This window comes from Spinacia oleracea, chromosome 2 (genome assembly GCF_020520425.1).
Source record: "Spinacia oleracea cultivar Varoflay chromosome 2, BTI_SOV_V1, whole genome shotgun sequence".
Taxonomy (NCBI): domain Eukaryota; kingdom Viridiplantae; phylum Streptophyta; class Magnoliopsida; order Caryophyllales; family Amaranthaceae; genus Spinacia; species Spinacia oleracea.
Genome location: NC_079488.1, coordinates 28,758,107 through 28,778,274, shown reverse-complemented (window position 1 = coordinate 28,778,274; position 20,168 = coordinate 28,758,107).

Below are 20,168 nucleotides of genomic sequence, written 5' to 3'. Positions count from 1 at the left end.
TAGGCATTGGAGGGAATATTTCTACGGGAATATTCTTGTTTTGCAGGTTGTCAGAAGACCGGGTCAGCGCATACATGATATCTCCGAGGAACGCGTGACACGTCATCACCGTAAAAGATCCCACAATATTTGGCGCCTTCTGTGGGGAGGGATAGTATCATGGCTGAACCGCAATCTGAAGGAGAATATAATGGTGAATTAGAGGAGCGGCGACACTGAGAAAGGATTCAACGCCATATAGAGGAAGAAAATCGAATCGCAAAAGCTGAAAGCACGCCGCGCCGAGTTCAGGAGGCCGAGGTAATCGTGGAGGAGGAACCAGACCTGGAAGCGCCTCCACCAGGCGGCCACCTAAGCCCCAGTGTCAGGGACGCCGTGCTGGATGAAAACTTGGACCTGCCTGTCTCGGTAGGATCACTGCGTGAGATTCTATCAGGATTCCAACAACAGAAGAATCAAACTTTCCGACAGCAGATGAGCACCACGTTGCAGGATGAAATACGAAGGAACATGTTGATCTATAGCGCTGAAAGGACGGCTCAGCAAAGGCCTCTTAGTCTAGGTGTCAATCGGATAAACAGGATAACGCTCAGATCCAATGTCTGGAGAGAAGGAGAAAGTTCCCATCCTCAAGCTAGCCGCGGAGCCAGTCCTGTTGCAGAGCGCTCGGAGATTGACCGCGGCATCAAGTCTTCCTGCTTCGGCGGGAGCAGGCCACGTGACCACCTTCTAGGGTAAAGCCACCGGCCATTCTGTGGCCCCCCTCGAGACGTCAAGAACACTATGAAGCTGAATCTGAATTATCAGACACTGGATCTACTCCAGTTATGGAAGATCCTCCATTTTACCCGACTACTCGAGGACAAACTCAAATGACACCCAACAGAATGAGCATGCGTCCTCGTATGATCTCAAGCCGCCGTGAACCAACTTATCATATCCAACAGGGATTGAATAACTTGACGTTGAGACACATGAGCACTCCCTTCTGTAAGGACATAATGAACGCCCCGAAAGAGCCTAAAGTCAAAACTCCCATCATTGAAGCTTATGACGATACCATCGATCCAGACATGCATCTAGTTGCATACCGTCACCACATGTATGTTCAAGGAACCAATGAGGCCACATGGTGAAAATATTTCCCAGCTACCCTTAAAGAAGTAGCGTCCAAATGGTTGAACGACTGCCCCCAGGATCAATTGCTTCCTTTAACGAGTTACAGACCTTGTTCTCCACCAGGTTCATGGCATACAAGGAAGAAAGGAAAACAAGCATGCACTTGGGACGCATTCAATCTAGAAGGTGGACAAATCCCATATCTGCCCTATGGCGTCTCTTTCGATAATTTTATCAGAGGATTGAAGAAAGGGTCATTCAAGTTTGACTTGGTTAAGAAAAGTGTCCGGACGATGGCTGAAGTCTTGGACGAGGCCGAAGCCTTTATTCATGCAACAGATATATGTGTTAGGTTATGATACATATAAACGAATATAAATCATGCGAAAAAACCATAAAAGCCAGGATTCCAAATTAATTGCCACATAACAATTAGCATAATTAGGATGCATACTCTTTGTAGCGTGCCCTCCCTTGCTGCGCCTGAACCGAACAAGAACAAGTCTTTTGGACTCCAAGTGTCCTCCCTCCGTAGAAAGTCCACAGCACGTCCGAATCCGCCTTAAGATTGACTAACTAGAATCGCCCTTAAGGTACTATAATTTTCGGCAATATGGGCAAAGTATATGACTGAATTTTAGCTTAAAATTCTCACTTTTAGAATACTTAAAACTCGTTATAAATTATGAGCATTGATCTCATATTTATAGGCTATGGAAAAAGTAATCGAATCCTAATAGGATACGAATTAATTAAGTAGAATCTTATTAGAACTCTTATTAATTAATTTATCCATTACGATTAAGAATTTAATCATTAAACGAATCCTATACATTTTAGGTTTCGTACGGAAGCACAAGCACTACACGAGCATGACCCGCAAGCGTGCAGGCCATGCCCGCGCACAGCCCACACGGCCGCTCGGCCCACGCGAGCTACAAGCCGACGCGAGCTTCGCAGCCTGCTCGTAGCCCACTGCTCACAGCTACGCTCGCAGCCACGACCTGCTAAGCCTGGCCTTGCGCTGGGCCTGGCGTGGCCTTGGCTGTTTGTGTGGCGCGCTGGCTTGCTGGACGCGGGCCTGGCTTCGTGCTAGGCCTTCGTCTAGCAAGCTCGTCCGATGCTAATTCGTACGACGCGCTTCCGACTCATTTCCCGATTCCGGAATTCTTTTCCGATACGAACAATATTTAACATTTTCGATTCCGGAATTAATTTCCGTTTCGAACAAATATTTAATATTTCCGTTTCCGGAATTATTTGCCGATTCCGATAATATTTCCGATTCTGACAATATTTCCGTTTCCGGCAATATTTCCGATTCCGGCAATATTTCCATTTTCGATAATATTTTCCGATACGTACCATGTTTCCGTATCGGCAACATCTACGACTAGGCTAATATTTATATTTCCGATACGATCCATATTTCCGTTTCCTGCAACATCTACGACTTGAATAATATTTATATTTCGGATACGATACATATTTCCGTTTTCGGCAATATCATCGTTTCCGGAGTATTCACTATTTGCCTTTGACGATCTCAGCTCCCACTGAAACCAAGATCTGTCGATTCCGAATATCTATAGATGGAGTATTTAATGCCATTAAATACTTGATCTGTTTACGTACTATTTGTGTGACCCTACGGGTTCAGTCAAGAGTAAGCGGGGATTAATATCATTAATCCACTTGAAATGAAGCGGCCTCTAGCTAGGCATACAGTTCAGTTGATCTCACTGAATTATTAACTTGTATAATTAATACTGAACCGTATTTATTTGACTTAACATTAAATGCATACTTGGACCAAGGACAATATTTCATTCAGTCTCCCACTTGTCCTTAGGGACAAGTGTGCATTTCATAATTCCTTTGCCACTCGATGCTTGCTCTTGAACATAAGGTAAGAGTTGTCATCCTTATTATGTGCAGGGGTATTTCTCGGTTTCAGAGTTCAACTGATCAAATAAACAGATAATCATAGCATATGATTCATTTGAGCACGGCCATGCATTTTACAGTTTCTAGCTCTCCGAGTGGCCTTGTATAACTTTCAGCATCTCATCCCGATTTATGGGAGGACAATCCCAATCTTGCGATCTTGAGATTAGACTTCGTTTGATAGGTGATTACCCGAGCGTTGCCTTTATAGCCTCCTTTTACGGTGCGACGGTTGACAACGTCAAAGTAAGCAGTTCTCAAACAAGTAATCTCAAATCACTCAGGTATTGAGGATTAGTGTGTAATAATTTTAATGAAATTTACTTATGGCAGATTTTTATCTCTTACAGTAACGTTTCATAGGTCTGTCCGATACTAGTCTTCCCAATGTAAGTATCTATGCAAATGATTGCGACATTGCCATGTCCACATAGTTCAAGAAACAGAACTAGTAGTCATCTTGCATTCTAGTCGTCTAACGTTTTCTATGCGTCCATCTTTATAGAAAACTCCGACCACGGACCATTTTCAACTTTTGACATTCAAGTTCACTTGATAGACATTTCTTAGTCACAGGACTGGTCCTGACAGTCTATATTGAATATATCGTCAAATTGAAGGGACTCATCATTTAATACTAAACCAAGATTAAATGGAATATGAAAATACATTTCATATATGATAAATGTTCAACCCCAATGTTTTACGACCATGGGCCTCAAACCCATCTTTAAAACAGTTCATGGAATTCAAAGCTATGCTTGATTTTCGGTGCCACAATGAAGGAAATATGTCCTTCATCCAAGGTGCATTAAGTCTAATACCAAGGTTCAGATTAATTGCGAACAATTAATTCAGTGAGATCAAGTGATCGGAACAGCTAGCTAGAGCAATGCTTCCGATCAGTGAGTTCTAATGGATATTGAACTCACAACTTACTCTTGACTGAACCTACAAGGTCACACCAATGACACGTAACAGATCACCGGATTAAATGAATCGGAAATTCATTTAATAGCTTTTCGGGAATTAGTTGGAAACGTATTATACGATACGACCTTTGTCGGAACCGTATATCGTATCGCGAATATTCGTAAGCTGGGCGACACGAATAAATCGTATCGTACGACGGTGATTCGTCGTATACGAAACGATAAATAATATATCGGAAATATATTAAATCGCGAATATGAAGGGCATCGGAGTTGCCGGCCCGTCGAGCCAATCACGTAAGCGTGCAAGGCCCAACGAGCCAGCAAAGCTCGCGAGCCAAGGCAAGCAGGGCAAGCCCATTGGGCGCGAGCACGCAGCAGCAAGCAATAGCGCAACAACAGCGACGAGCGAGCAAGGCCCACGGCCCAGCTGCTCGGCGCGCGCGCTGTGGGCTTCGGCCTGCAGTGTGTCGCTGGGCGCGCGGGCGTGTGTCCGTGTTGCTTGGCTCGCACGGCTTGCTAGCCGGCCTTGCTTCTTGCTTGGTCGGTTAGTAAGGTTAATGATATAACCTTACAACCTAGTTTCCAACACACACAATTCATATTGCTCAAACCCTAGAGACACAGAGAACCCTAATTCTCACTGTTCCTTCAAAATGAGTTCTTCCCAAAAGTAAAGTATCTTGATCAATTGTCTAAGCTACGATTATCAAGACGGATCTGATCGTGTCGGTGAACCAAGTAGAGGAACGACAAGTGGAGTTCTGTGTTCGTGTTCGTTGACGGATTATTGTGGAAAACACGCTTCGAATGTAAGTTTGCTTAATCTGTGCTTTATACATGTTTCCTGGCTTTGCGGATTGTTCCGCACATGTTATTATGTTTAACTGTATTTCCCTACAGTGGTATCAGAGCCTTATGTATTCAAAGCATGAATTAGCATGATTATTATTTTTTTTGCATTGTCGAAATTTTTGGAATTTTTGTTGATTTTTCGAAATTTTTTCGAATTATGGGATTAATTGCGAAATTGGCAGTTTCGAAATCAAAAATATTCTCTTTTACGATTTTTAAAACCCTAATCTGATGGGAAACGATTTTTTAAGATCAACTCATGATAATTAGCATACGAATGGATGAATGCGTAGAATATATATATTTTATGCAATGCAGGCACTCCAAGTGACTAGTATGGTTAATTTAGGATAGTTAAATACGGTTTGCGCACCGTTCTATCTTTGAATGTAAAGATTTAAATATGGTCTGCGTACCATGGAAATTTTGATGTAATTTATTATTTTCAAGTATTTCTAAGTTTAGAACTTTAAGTTAGCATTTGAATGAAAATTCAAGACGATGCCAAGCTAACAAGGAGGTGATGAAGATTGGATCCTTCAAGAAAAAAGTTTTGGGCCATACTAGATCACCAATTATTTATGCAATTTAATATATATATATATATATATATATATATATATATATATATATATATATATATATATATATATATATATATATATATATATATATATATATATATATATATATATATATATATATATTGCGTGAATGTATGTATGCTTTGCATGAACAGGTTGTTTCCTATGAAACGATTAGTTTTAAGTTCACTAAATAATCGAACCAACATAGAAACAACTAGGTCCAAGTAATATTGAGTTTTAAAAATTGCCTTCCAAATCAACACTTATAAAAATCTAGGGATCTAAGATAGTAGGTTTACGCTAAAGCGATGTGCTATTTTAGTTGACTTAGATGGTAAGGCGTCCTAAAGGAGCACGTTGATTGTGGTTACAACTCAAACAACAATGGCATTAAGTTATGGCAATGGGATAAATTATGACATTAATTTATTAACCAAGAGTAATTTGGAGATTACTAGCAATAGGTTTTGCTTACCTAAAATCTTAAACTACTTAAGACATGCTAAAGCTGCTTAAGGATTTAGGACTTTTGGGGTCTTGGAATCGTTTCATTCATTTTGGACCATGTTTTTACTTTTGCATGAATGAAATGTTATACTACCTCCGTTCCTTAATGTTCTTTACGGTTACTATTTGCACGGACTCCAATGCAGTATTTAACGACTTATATATTCATTTCCGTTTGTGAAAAAATTATAAAAATTTGATATTTTGAAAAAACATAACGAGACCAATCTAACAAGATCTTACATGATAACATTTTAATGTATATAACATTGAGAATCCACGGTCAAAGTTTTCTTACTTTGGACACATATTCCAAAGCGTAAAGAACATTAAGGAACGGAGGTAGTAATAGCTTTAATGATTGTATGTTTTTGCTTTTATTTCAAAGTTATTGAATTGTATGAATGGTTATTTATTACAAATTCTTTTCGATTGTAGTAATAAATATTGCCGCGATCAAAACAAAACTCAAAGTAACTGAAATTCTGAATGTAAAATTGAACCTATCAAACTTTATTGATTGGGAGAGGAAGCTTCGGCAAGTCCTCAGGTGGAACAACATTGAATATGTAGTTGACCATCCCATCCCCAGCTATTACTCAAAGGATATGACTCCAGAAAAGCACTATACGTGGGCAAGCCACGTGTCGCTAGTGATGGATCTTATTCTTGGCTCTATCCCCAATGATTGGAGTGCAAGGTTCGTTGCATACGAGCCATGGGCACTCCTAAGGCATCTTAGGGATATATGTCGTGGTAGATTCCAACATGGTGGTCAACATGTCGACCAAAATGTTTTTGAATTGGTAAATTCATTTGAGGATCTAAAGCTTAACGCTCCACTGGGTTGTTGCTTTGACGTCGAAAGACAAAAAGCAAGGGAAAGGGTCATTGATCTTGAAATGACAGAACGGACGCCAATTAGAACTCATACAAAGAAAAAGGTTGGGCTTCTCAACCGGCTTGAGTTACTTGGTGATCCATTCCCAGATTCTGCAGCTGCGGGAATACTTTTGAATTCTCTTCACCCCGGTTATAAGAAATTCAAACTACTCTATTTCTCCAAGAAAAGGGAGAATACTCTTAGTGAACTAATTTACTTGCTTCATCAGTACGAATTGGACTTTGTAAGTGATAAGCAAGCATCGCTAAAAGTAAAGAGTAAGAAAATCAAGAAAAAGGTTCCGGAGAAGATCTAACGCAAGGGTGCATCTCCATCTACTTCAGGAAGGCAAGTGGCGCCATCCAAGAAGAAGATGAAGAAGGATCGTTCTCCATCTACATCGCAATGCTTCAATTGTAATGAAATTGGTCATTACAAGCGAGATTGCCCCAAACTAAAGGAAGAGAAGAAGGACGGAAACGTTGCTTCTCCTTCAGGTATGTATGTTATACATAGTAATCTTGCTAATTCTACTTCTTGGGTATTAGATACTGGTTGTGGCTCACACTTATGTTCCAATTCACAGGGACTAAGGAGAAGTAGAAAGCTTGATAAAGGCGAGATGGATCTACGCGTGGGAAATGGAGCACGGATTGCTGCATTAGACGTAGGATCTTATTTTATTTCTTTGCCTAGTGGGTTTGTTTTGGAACTAGAAAGTGTTAGGTTATGATTCATATGACAGTTCATAAATCATGCGGAAAAACCATAAAGCCAGGAAACATATTATTTACACATAATCATTTAGCATAGTTTAGATGCATACTCTTTGTTGCGTGCCTTCCCTAGCTGCGCCCGAACCGAACAAGAACAAGTCTTTAGGACTCCAAGTGTCGTCCCTCCGTAGATAGTCCACAGCACGTCCGGATCCGCCTTAAGATTGACCAACTAGAATCGCCCTTAAGGTTCTAATATTTTCGGTTAGGTAGGCAAGAATATTGGCTGATTTTTCTGCTTAAAAATCTTAGTTTTGAATACTTAAAACTTGTGTATAAATAATGACCCCTAGGCCTTTATTTATAGAGTTATGGAAAAGGAATCGTAATCCTAGTAGGATACGAATTAATTGAAATTAGAATCCTACATGAATTCTATTTAATTAATTTATCCAATTAGGAATAGGAATTTAATCATACACTAACTCTTGTAGATTTAGGAATCACGCATGAGCACAAACTCACACACACACGGCAGCCACAAGGGCTGCCCATGCGCGTGCGAGCAGCAGCCCACGCAGCGCGGCCCACGCATCCGTGGCCTTGGCGCGCGCTGGGCCTGCCTTGCGGTAGGCCTGGGTGCTGCCTTGGCTGGGCTTGTGGCGCGCGTGCTTGCTGGGCGATGGCCCGGCTTCGTGCTGGGCCTTCGTCCGGCAGGCCTCGTCCGATGCTAATTCGTACGATACGCTTCCGATTAAATTTCCAGTTCCGGAATTTATTTCCGATACGAACAATATTTAATATTTCCGATTCCGGAATTAATTTCCGTTTCGAACAAATATTTAATATTTCCGTTTCCGGAATTATTTTCCGATTCCGGTAATATTTCCGATTCTGACAATATTTCCGTTTCCGGCAATATTTCCGATTCTGGTAATATTTCCATTTCCAATAATATTTTCCGATACGTACCATGTTTCCGTTTCCGGCAACATCTACGACTTGGATAATATTCATATTTCCGATACGATCCATATTTCCGTTTCCGGCAATATCATCGTTTCCGGAGTATTCATTTCTTGCCTGTGACGATCTTAGCTCCCACTGAAACCAAGATCCGTCGGTTCCGAATATTCATAGATGGAGTATTTAATGCCATTAAATACTTGATCCGTTTACGTACTATTTGTGTGACCCTACGGGTTCAGTCAAGAGTAAGCTGTGGATTAATATCATTAATTCCACTTGAACTGAAGCGGCCTCTAGCTAGGCATTCAGCTCACTTGATCTCACTGAATTATTAACTTGTTAATTAATACTGAACCGCATTTATTAGACTTAACATAGAATGCATACTTGGACCAAGGGCATTATTTCCTTCAGTCTCCCACTTGTCCTTAGGGACAAGTGTGCATTTCCTAATTCCTTTGTCGCTCGATGCTTGCTCTTGAACATAAGGTAAGAGTTGTCATCCTTATTATGTCCAGAGGTGTTCCTCGGTTTCAGAGTTCAACTGATCAAATAAACAGATAATCATAGCCTATGATTCATCCGAGCACGGCCATGCATTTCACAGTTTCTAGCTCTCCGAGTGGCCTTGTACAACTTTTAAGCATCTCATCCCGATTTATGGGAGGACAATCCCAATCTTGCGATCTTGAGATTAGACTTCGTTTGATAGGTGGTTACCTGAGCGTTGCCTTTATAGCCTCCTTTTACGGTGCGACGGTTGGTCAACGTCAAAGCAACCAGTTCTCAAACAAGTAATCTCAAATCACTCAGGTATTGAGGATTTAGTGTCTAATAATTTAATGAAATTTACTTATGACAGACTTTCATCTCTTACAGTAAAGTTTCATAGGTCTTGTCCGATACTAGTCTTCCCAAAGTAAGTATCTATGCAAATGATTATGACATTGCCATGTCCACATAGTTCAAGAAACAGAACTACTAGTCATCTTGCATTCTAATCGTCTAACGTTTTCTATGCGTCCAATTTTATAGAAAACTCCGATTAGGGACCATTTTCAACCTTTGACATTCAAGTTCACTTGATAGACATTTCTTAGTCACAGGACTGGTCCTGACAGTCTATCTTGAATATATCGTCAAATTGAAGGGACTCATCATTTAATAAACCACAAATTAAATGGAAAAATGAATTCCTTTCATTTATTGTGAATGATTAACCAATAATGTTTTACAAAGATTTAAACTCTAAAACTTTAAAACATTAAACAGAGACATCAAAGCCATTCTCCAATATGCTTGATTCCCATAGCTGCAGTGTGCGAGTTGTGCTTCGCTTGCGGCAGAGGTTTAGTTAATGGATCTGATATGTTGTCATCAGTTCCAATTTTGCTTATCTCGACTTCTTTTCTTTCAACGAACTCTCGTAGAAGGTGAAATCTACGAAGTACATGCTTGACTCTCTGGTGGTGTCTAGGCTCTTTTGCCTGTGCAATAGCTCCGTTATTATCACAATACAGGGCTATTGGTCCTTTAATGGAGGGGACTACACCTAGTTCTCCTATGAACTTCCTTAGCCATATAGCTTCCTTTGCTGCTTCATGTGCAGCAATGTACTCCGCTTCAGTTGTAGAATCCGCAATGGTGCTTTGCTTAGCACTTTTCCAGCTTACTGCTCCTCCGTTGAGGCAGAAGACAAACCCAGACTGTGATCTGAAATCATCTTTGTCGGTTTGGAAACTTGCGTCCGTATAGCCTTTAACAATTAATTCATCATCTCCACCATAGACCAGGAAGTCATCTTTGTGCCTTTTCAGGTACTTCAGAATATTCTTGGCAGCAGTCCAATGCGCCTTTCCTGGGTCTGACTGGTATCTGCTCGTAGCACTGAGTGCGTACGCAACATCCGGGCGTGTACATATCATAGCATACATTATTGAACCAATCAATGATGCATATGGAATCCCATTCATTCGTCTACGCTCATCAAGTGTTTTTGGGCACTGAGTCTTGCTTAGAGTCATTCCATGAGACATGGGTAGGTAGCCTCGCTTGGAGTCCGCCATCTTGAACCTATCAAGCACCTTATTGATATAAGTGCTTTGACTAAGTCCAATCATCTTTTTAGATCTATCTCTGTAAATCTTGATGCCCAATATGTACTGTGCTTCTCCTAGATCCTTCATCGAAAAACATTTCCCAAGCCAAATCTTGACAGAGTTCAACATAGGAATGTCATTTCCGATAAGCAATATGTCGTCGACATATAATACTAGGAAAGCAATTTTGCTCCCACTGACCTTCTTGTATACACAAGATTCGTCCGCGTTCTTGATGAAACCAAAGTCACTGACTGCTTCATCAAAACGTATATTCCAGCTCCTGGATGCCTGCTTCAATCCGTAGATTGACTTCTTTAGCTTGCATACCTTTTTAGCATTCTTTGGATCCTCAAAACCTTCAGGCTGTGTCATAAACACAGTTTCTGTTAAAACGCCGTTTAAGAAAGCAGTTTTGACATCCATCTGCCATATTTCGTAATCGTAATATGCAGCGATTGCTTAACATTATTCGAATAGACTTTAGCATTGCAACTGGTGAAAAGGTTTCATCGTAATCCACACCGTGGACTTGCCTGTAACCTTTTGCAACCAATCTAGCTTTGAAAACTTCAAGTTTCCCATCCTTGTCCTTTTTCAGTTTGAAAACCCATTTGCTTCCAATGGCTTGGTAGCCATCTGGCAAATCGACCAAATCCCATACTTGGTTTTCAGACATGGAGTCTAATTCAGATTGCATGGCTTCTTGCCATTGCTTGGAGCTAGGGCTCGTCATAGCTTGCTTGTAAGTCGCAGGTTCATCACTTTCAAGTAATAGAACGTCATAGCTCTCGTTCGTCAAAATACCTAAGTACCTTTCCGGTTGAGATCTATATCTTTGCGATCTACGCGGGGTAACATTTCTAGATTGACCATGATTCTCACCAGATTCTTCTAAAGATCTCTGAGTTTCATCCTGAATGTCATCTTGAGCATTCTCTAGAGTTTGTTGTTCGACTCGAATTTCTTCGAGGTCTACTTTTCTCCCACTTGTCATTTTGGAAATGTGATCTTTCTCCAAAAAGACACCATCTCGAGCAACAAACACTTTGTTCTCAGATGTATTGTAGAAGTAATACCCCTTTGTTTCCTTTGGATAGCCCACAAGGATACATTTGTCAGATTTTTGGATGAAGTTTGTCTGAAATTAATCGTTTGACGTATACTTCACATCCCCAAATCTTAAGAAAAGACACATTTGGAGGCTTTCCAAACCATAATTCGTATGGAGTCTTTTCGACAGCTTTAGACGGAGCTCTATTTATAGTGAGTGCAGCTGTATTTAGTGCATGTCCCCAAAATTCTAATGGAAGTTCGGCCTGACCCATCATTGACCTGACCATGTCTAGCAAGGTTCTGTTCCTCCGTTCTGACACACCGTTCCATTGTGGTGTTCCAGGAGGAGTCAATTCTGATAGAATTCCACATTCTTTCAGATGGTCATCAAATTCATAGCTCAGATATTCACCGCCTCTATCAGACCGCAGTGCCTTGATCTTCTTGCCTAATTGATTCTCTACTTCACTCTGAAATTCCTTGAATTTGTCAAAGGATTCAGACTTATGCTTCATTAGGTAGACATAACCATACCTACTGAAGTCATCAGTGAAAGTGATAAAGTAGCTGAAACCACCTCTAGCATTTGTACTCATTGGTCCACATACATCTGTATGGATTAAACCCAATAGTTCATTTGCTCTTTCTCCAACTTTAGAGAAAGGTTGCTTTGTCATTTTGCCAAGTAAACATGATTCGCATTTACCATAATCCTCAAGTCAAATGGTTCTAGAATTCCTTCCCTTTGAAGTCTTTCTAAGCGTTTCAAGTTTATATGGCCTAATCGACAATGCCACAGATAGGTGAGATCTGAATCATCCTTTTTGGCCTTTTTGGTATTTATGTTATATACTTGTTTGTCGTGATCTAATAAATAAAGTCCATTGACTAATCTAGCAGATCCATAAAACATCTCTTTAAAATAAAACGAACAACTATTGTCTTTTATTATAAAGGAAAATCCCTTAGCATCTAAGCAAGAAACTGAAATGATGTTTTTAGTAAGACTTGGAACATGGAAACATTCTTCCAGTTCCAAAACTAGCCCGGAGGGCAACGACAAATAGTAAGTTCCTACAGCTAATGCAGCAATCCGTGCTCCATTTCCCACTCGTAGGTCGACTTCACCCTTGCTTAACTTTCTACTTCTTCTTAGTCCCTGTGGATTGGAACATAAGTGTGAGCCACAACCTGTATCTAATACCCAAGAAGTTGAATTAGCAAGTATACAGTCTATAACGAAAATACCTGAAGATGGAACGACTGTTCCGTTCTTCTGATCTTCCTTTAGCTTCAAGCAATCTCTCTTCCAATGCCCCTTCTTCTTGCAGTAGAAGCATTCGGATTCAGAAGTGGGTTGACTGACCTTCCTCTTTGCAGATTTGGCGCCAGTTTGCTTAGTTGGGCTGGCCTTGTTGCCACCTTTCTTAGCATTCCTCTTCTTTCCAGATTTCTTGAACTTGCCCCCACGCACCATAAGCACATCCTGCTTATCACTTTTGAGCGTCTTTTCAGCGGTCTTCAGCATACCGTGAAGCTCAGTGAGCGTTTTGTCCAGACTATTCATACTGTAGTTCAGTTTGAACTGATCATACCCGCTATGAAGAGAATGGAGGATGGTGTCTATAGCCATTTCCTGAGAAAATTGCTGATCCAGCCGACTCATATTCTCAATGAGTCCAATCATTTTGAGAACATGTGGACTTACGGGCTCGCCTTTCTTAAGCTTGGTCTCAAGAATTTGCCTATGAGTCTCGAATCTTTCGACTCGAGCCAGATCTTGGAACATGTTCTTCAACTCACTGATGATTGTGAAAGCATCTGAGTTGATGAACGTTTTCTGCAGATCCGCACTCATGGTGGCGAGCATTAGACATTTCACATCTTTGTTGGCATCAATCCAACGATTGAGGGCTGCCTGAGTGACCCCGTCGCCTGCAGCTTCGGGCATCGCCTCATCTAGGACATACTCCTTTTCTTCCTGCATAATAACTATTTGCAAGTTCCTTTGCCAGTCAAGGAAGTTTTTCCCGTTCAACTTCTCCTTTTCGAGAATTGATCGAATGTTGAATGAATTGTTGTTTGCCATATTAAAAACTACAATTGAAAAGAATAAACAAATAAATAACCATTCACAGTTTCTCTTAATAAACTTAAATTCTAGCATACATGCATAATTCAATGTTTATTAAGCATTTTATTCAAGTTATGTGTTCCGGCAGGTGTGAATAAAATGATTCCAAGATCCTAAAATCATTGAAGAACTAAGCACAGTTTGTCGACTTAATTCTAGAACATCTTAGGTAAGCAAAAGCCTTTTGCTAATAGTCTAGAAACTATTCTTGGTTGATAGGTACGTCTAAGAACTTATTAGGTAAACCTATCGAATTTGCCACGACATAAAAGGACTCCTTACTTATATCGTTGAGTTTCACCAAAACTAACATGTACTCACAATTATTTGTGTACCTTGCCCCTTTAGGACCAATAAGTAACACCTCGCTGAGCGAAAACTATTACTAGATTGATGTAAAGGATATCCAAGCAAGTGTATATTTTGGCATGGCACCTTTTAACTCAATTTTTTTTTTTGGAACTTAAGGCTCTTACTATGTTGGTTAGATTTTAAGTGAACTAAAATCCTTAATCATGCAACATAATCAAGCTTTTGATCTCATGCATTTTAAGACATATTTAAAACAATAAATAACTTAAAACATGCATAAGATATTTGTGATCTAGTATGGCCCGACTTCATCTTGAAGCTTTGACTTCAAAGTCCGTCTTGAAAATCTCCGTGGGAGGCACCATTTTCTTCAAATAGGATAAGCTATAACTAATTACAACTATTTGATGGTTCGCAGACCATATTTGAATTGAAAAATAACTTTGGTACTTTAGACCAATTACATTCAAATTAATGGTACGCAGACCATATTTTCTATCCTATTTGGGCCATACTAGTCACTTCATAACCTGCAAAACAGTACATATACAATATATACCATTCACCCATTCATTATCATGAATGGCCCACATAGCTGGTTAGTAAAACACATTATGCATCACGTAAACATTTGCAGTAATTAATCAAGGGCACCAATAATCTACCAATTATTCAGTCCTTATTAATTCTAATCAAGTTGTTTTAACCTTAAGGATTTGTAGACCTAATCAAGAGTTTATGACTAAAAAGCGCTCCCACTTAAACCAATAAATTCATATGCTTTACCAATTTTAAACATAAAAATGTATTTCTAGTCCAACCGGAAACATACAAATTTAATTAAAATTTAAAGCTCATATCAATTTATAATTGAATCCAAAAATTTAATTTAATTTCAGTCGTATTTAAATTAATTCATGATTTTAATTTTAGTAAAATAATTAGAATAAATAACATTTATTATAATTATAATATTCAAAATTAAAATCCAAGAAAATAATTCAAATTATTAATTTTAAAATTAATTAAAATTACGTGAACTGAAATTTTCAAATTAAACATTCAAAACGATCTAATCGTAACGCAAACACCCTACGCGTTGCACGCCCATAGGCTGTACGCACACAGCCATTGCTGGCCATGTGCGCGCAGCCCATGCGCTCGTCGCATAGCTGCTGCTTCCCTATCGCAAGCCTCCGCACGCATTGGTGCTCGCTGCGCGCGCCAGCGCTCATCGCACGCGAGCTATCGCTCGCAGTGCGCGCGCGCGACATCGCTCGCTGGGCGCGCGACATCGCTCGCTGGGAGCGCGAGCCATCGCTCGCTGGGCGCGCGACATCGCTCGCTGGGCGCGCGACATCGCTCGCTGTGCGCGCGAGCCATCGCTCGCTGGGGCGCGACATCGCTCGCTGGGCGGGCGACATCGCGCGCTGTGCGCGCGAGTAATGCTGGGCGCAGCGCTCGTGGCACGCGAGCTTGCGCTCGCTGCGCGCTCTTGTGCGAGGCAGCGCGCGTTGTGGCGCAGCTCGCTTGCTGCCCACACGCGACTGCCTTGGCTCGCCCTTCGCCTATGCCCATTCGTTCATTGCTCGTGGCACACGACACAAGGCAGGGCTGCTGCCTTGTGCTCGTGCACTACGCCCTTGCTCATTGCATTCGTGCCGCACGGGCGACGAGCTCCCTTGCTCGTCGTCGCATGCCCGCATTATACAACACCCCTTAAGGGTAACACGAAGCGTCCATTGCTTCGTGCGTGCAAGTTTTATGAACGAATCGCATAAAATTTTAAAATTTATATTTAAAATTAATGACAAATTAATAAATAATATTAATTTCATAATTTTAGGGCGAAAAATCGAAAATTTATTATCCAATTGATTTCCGATTGTTATGGATTCACGTCTAGGTCATAAAAATTTAAAATTTATCGTAAATTTACAATTTTTATGGTGGTTTTTAATCATAGGTTTCTAATTAAATTACAATTAATTATGAAAATCAAATTAATTCTAAATTATTCTAATTTTCAACAAATTAATCATAATTACAAATTAGATTGCATAATTAACAAGACTAGGCATTCAAACTTGTTAAACATATGCAGTAGGTCAATCAAAAATTCAAGATTTATCAACAAGAATCGCAAATATTTAATTTAACATCTTAAATTTACGAAATTTTGCATTCGAAAAACTAAAACCTTCGAAAAGTCATAGTTAGGCTTCGAATTTGAGAATTCTGGGTTCGGCAGAAAAAAACTATTTTTGTCAAAATTTTAGAATGCCTTTTACATGCGGAATTGACACAAAAATCACTCGATTTGGATGAGTAACGAAGAAACTGCCGAAAAACTTGCGTACGTATAATTAAATAAACGCAATTTGCAATTAATTAACAATTACGAAAATTAATCACCCCTTTTAATTCTTGCAAATTTGTAATATTTAACCATGTTCATGCAATTTAGATTATGAAAATAATAAGGGGCTCGTGATACCACTGTTAGGTTATGATTCATATGACAGTTCATAAATCATGCGGAAAAACCATAAAGCCAGGAAACATATTATTTACACATAATCATTTAGCATAGTTTAGATGCATACTCTTTGTTGCGTGCCTTCCCTAGCTGCGCCCGAACCGAACAAGAACAAGTCTTTAGGACTCCAAGTGTCGTCCCTCCGTAGATAGTCCACAGCACGTCCGGATCCGCCTTAAGATTGACCAACTAGAATCGCCCTTAAGGTTCTAATATTTTCGGTTAGGTAGGCAAGAATATTGGCTGATTTTTCTGCTTAAAAATCTTAGTTTTGAATACTTAAAACTTGTGTATAAATAATGACCCCTAGGCCTTTATTTATAGAGTTATGGAAAAGGAATCGTAATCCTAGTAGGATACGAATTAATTGAAATTAGAATCCTACATGAATTCTATTTAATTAATTTATCCAATTAGGAATAGGAATTTAATCATACACTAACTCTTGTAGATTTAGGAATCACGCATGAGCACAAACTCACACACACACGGCAGCCACAAGGGCTGCCCATGCGCGTGCGAGCAGCAGCCCACGCAGCGCGGCCCACGCATCCGTGGCCTTGGCGCGGGCTGGGCCTGCCTTGCGGTAGGCCTGGGCGCTGCCTTGGCTGGGCTTGTGGCGCGCGTGCTTGCTGGGCGATGGCCCGGCTTCGTGCTGGGCCTTCGTCCGGCAGGCCTCGTCCGATGCTAATTCGTACGATACGCTTCCGATTAAATTTCCAGTTCCGGAATTTATTTCCGATACGAACAATATTTAATATTTCCGATTCCGGAATTAATTTCCGTTTCGAACAAATATTTAATATTTCCGTTTCCGGAATTATTTTCCGATTCCGGTAATATTTCCGATTCTGACAATATTTCCGTTTCCGGCAATATTTCCGATTCTGGTAATATTTCCATTTCCAATAATATTTTCCGATACGTACCATGTTTCCGTTTCCGGCAACATCTACGACTTGGATAATATTCATATTTCCGATACGACCCATATTTCCGTTTCCGGCAATATCATCGTTTCCGGAGTATTCATTTCTTGCCTGTGACGATCTTAGCTCCCACTGAAACCAAGATCCGTCGGTTCCGAATATTCATAGATGGAGTATTTAATGCCATTAAATACTTGATCCGTTTACGTACTATTTGTGTGACCCTACGGGTTCAGTCAAGAGTAAGCTGTGGATTAATATCATTAATTCCACTTGAACTGAAGCGGCCTCTAGCTAGGAATTCAGCTCACTTGATCTCACTGAATTATTAACTTGTTAATTAATACTGAACCGCATTTATTAGACTTAACATAGAATGCATACTTGGACCAAGGGCATTATTTCCTTCAGAAAGTTGTTACTATGTTCCTAGTATCACCAGAAACATCATTTCCGTTTCAAGTTTGGATTCTAAAGGTTTTAGTTTTCAATTTAAAGACAATAGTTGTTCTTTTTCTTTGAATGGAATGTTTTATGGTTCAGCACAACAAGAAAACGGTCTTTATGTGCTAGATACGAGCAAACACATTTATAACATAAATACCAAAAGGGCTAAAACTGGTGATTCGGATCTCACATTTCTGTGGCATTGTCGATTAGGCCATATAAACATAAAGCGCATGGAATTACTTCAACGGAAAGGAATTCTAGAATCATTCGACTTAGAGAAGATTGATCAATGCGAATCTTGTTTACTTGGCAAAATGACAAAGCAACCTTTCTCAAAGGTGGGAGAAAGAGCAAGCGAACTACTAGGGCTAATACATACGGACGTATGTGGGCCTATGAGTACGAAAGCTAGAGGTGAGTTCAGCTATTTCATAACGTTTACGGACGACTTCAGTAGATATGGCTATATTTACTTAATGAAGCACAAGTCTGAATCGTTTGAGAAATTCTGAGAATTTCAAAATGAAGTAGAGGATCAACATAGCAAGAAAATCAAAGCTCTAAGATTAGATCGAGGAGGTGAATATCTTAGCCACGAGTTTGATGACCATCTAAAAGAATGCGGTATTCTTTCTGAATTGACTGCTCCGGGGACACCTCAATGGAATGGAGTGTCGGAACGGAGAAATAGGACCTTACTCGATATGGTCAGGTCAATGATGGGTCAAGCCAAACTTCCTTTACAGTTCCGGGGACATGCGTTGCAAACTGCAGCACTCACACTGAATCGTGCTCCGTCAAAAGCTGTTGAAAAGACTCCATATGAATTATGGACTGGGAAACTTCCAAAGTTGTCTTTTCTGAAAATTTGGGGTTGCGAAGCATATGTCAAACGATTAATTTCGGGCAAGCTACAACCTAAATCTGACAAATGTTTCTTCATTGGGTATCCAAAAGACACTATGGGGTATTACTTCTACAACAAGTCAGACAACAAGGTATTCGTTGCTCGTGACGGTGTCTTTTTGGAAAGTAATCATATTTCCAAATTGACAAGTGGGAGAATAATAGACCTCGAAGAGATTCGAGACGAACAACGAACTCAGAACTCTTTAGAAGCAGTTCAAGTTGATGAACCTCCAAGGTCTTTAGAAGAGCCAGTGGGAGTAGTTCCTCAAAACGTTGTTGCCCCTCGTAGGTCAAATAGAACTATTTTTCAGCCGGACAGATGGACATGCGTCCTCTTGACTGAAAACTTAAACGTTCTCATATTGGATAGTGATGAACCTTTGACTTACAAGCAAGCTATGACGAGCCCAAGCTCCATTAAATGGTTAGAGGCCATGGATTCTGAAATAGACTCCATGTCTGAAAATCAAGTCTGGGATTTGGTTGATTTGCCGGATGGGTTCACACCTATCGGATGCAAATGGGTCTTCAAGTTGAAGAAAGACAAAGATGGAATTGTATACATATACAAGGCTAGATTGGTAGCAAAAGGTTACAGGCAAGTTCACGGCGTTGACTACGATGAAACCTTTTCTCCAGTCGCGATGCTTAAGTCTATTCGGATAATCCTTGCGATTGCCGCTTTTCATGACTATGAAATATGGTAAATGGATGTCAAAACTGCCTTCTTGAATGGTGTTCTTGAAGAGACTGTGTTCATGACACAGCCGGAGGGTTTTGTCGATCAAAAGAACCAAGGAAAGGTATGCAAGCTTAAGAAGTCCATCTACGGACTAAAGCAGGCATCAAGGAGTTGGAATAAACGATTTGATGAAGCAGTCAATAAGTTTGGCTTCATCAAGAATCAGGACGAATCTTGTGTATACAAGAAGGTCAGTGGGAGTAAAATTGCATTCCTAGTCTTGTATGTTGACGACATACTGCTTATTGGAAACGACATTCCTATGTTGGAGTCTGTAAAGACTTGGCTCGGGAAGTGTTTCTCAATGAAGGACTTAGGAGAGGCAAAGTACATATTAGGCATACAGATCTATAGGGATAGATCTAAGAGGATGATTGGACTAAGCCAAAGCACTTACATTGACAAAGTGCTAGCTAGGTTCAATATGATGGAAGCCAAGAGAGGCCATCTACCCATGTCACATGGCGTATATCTAAGCAAGAA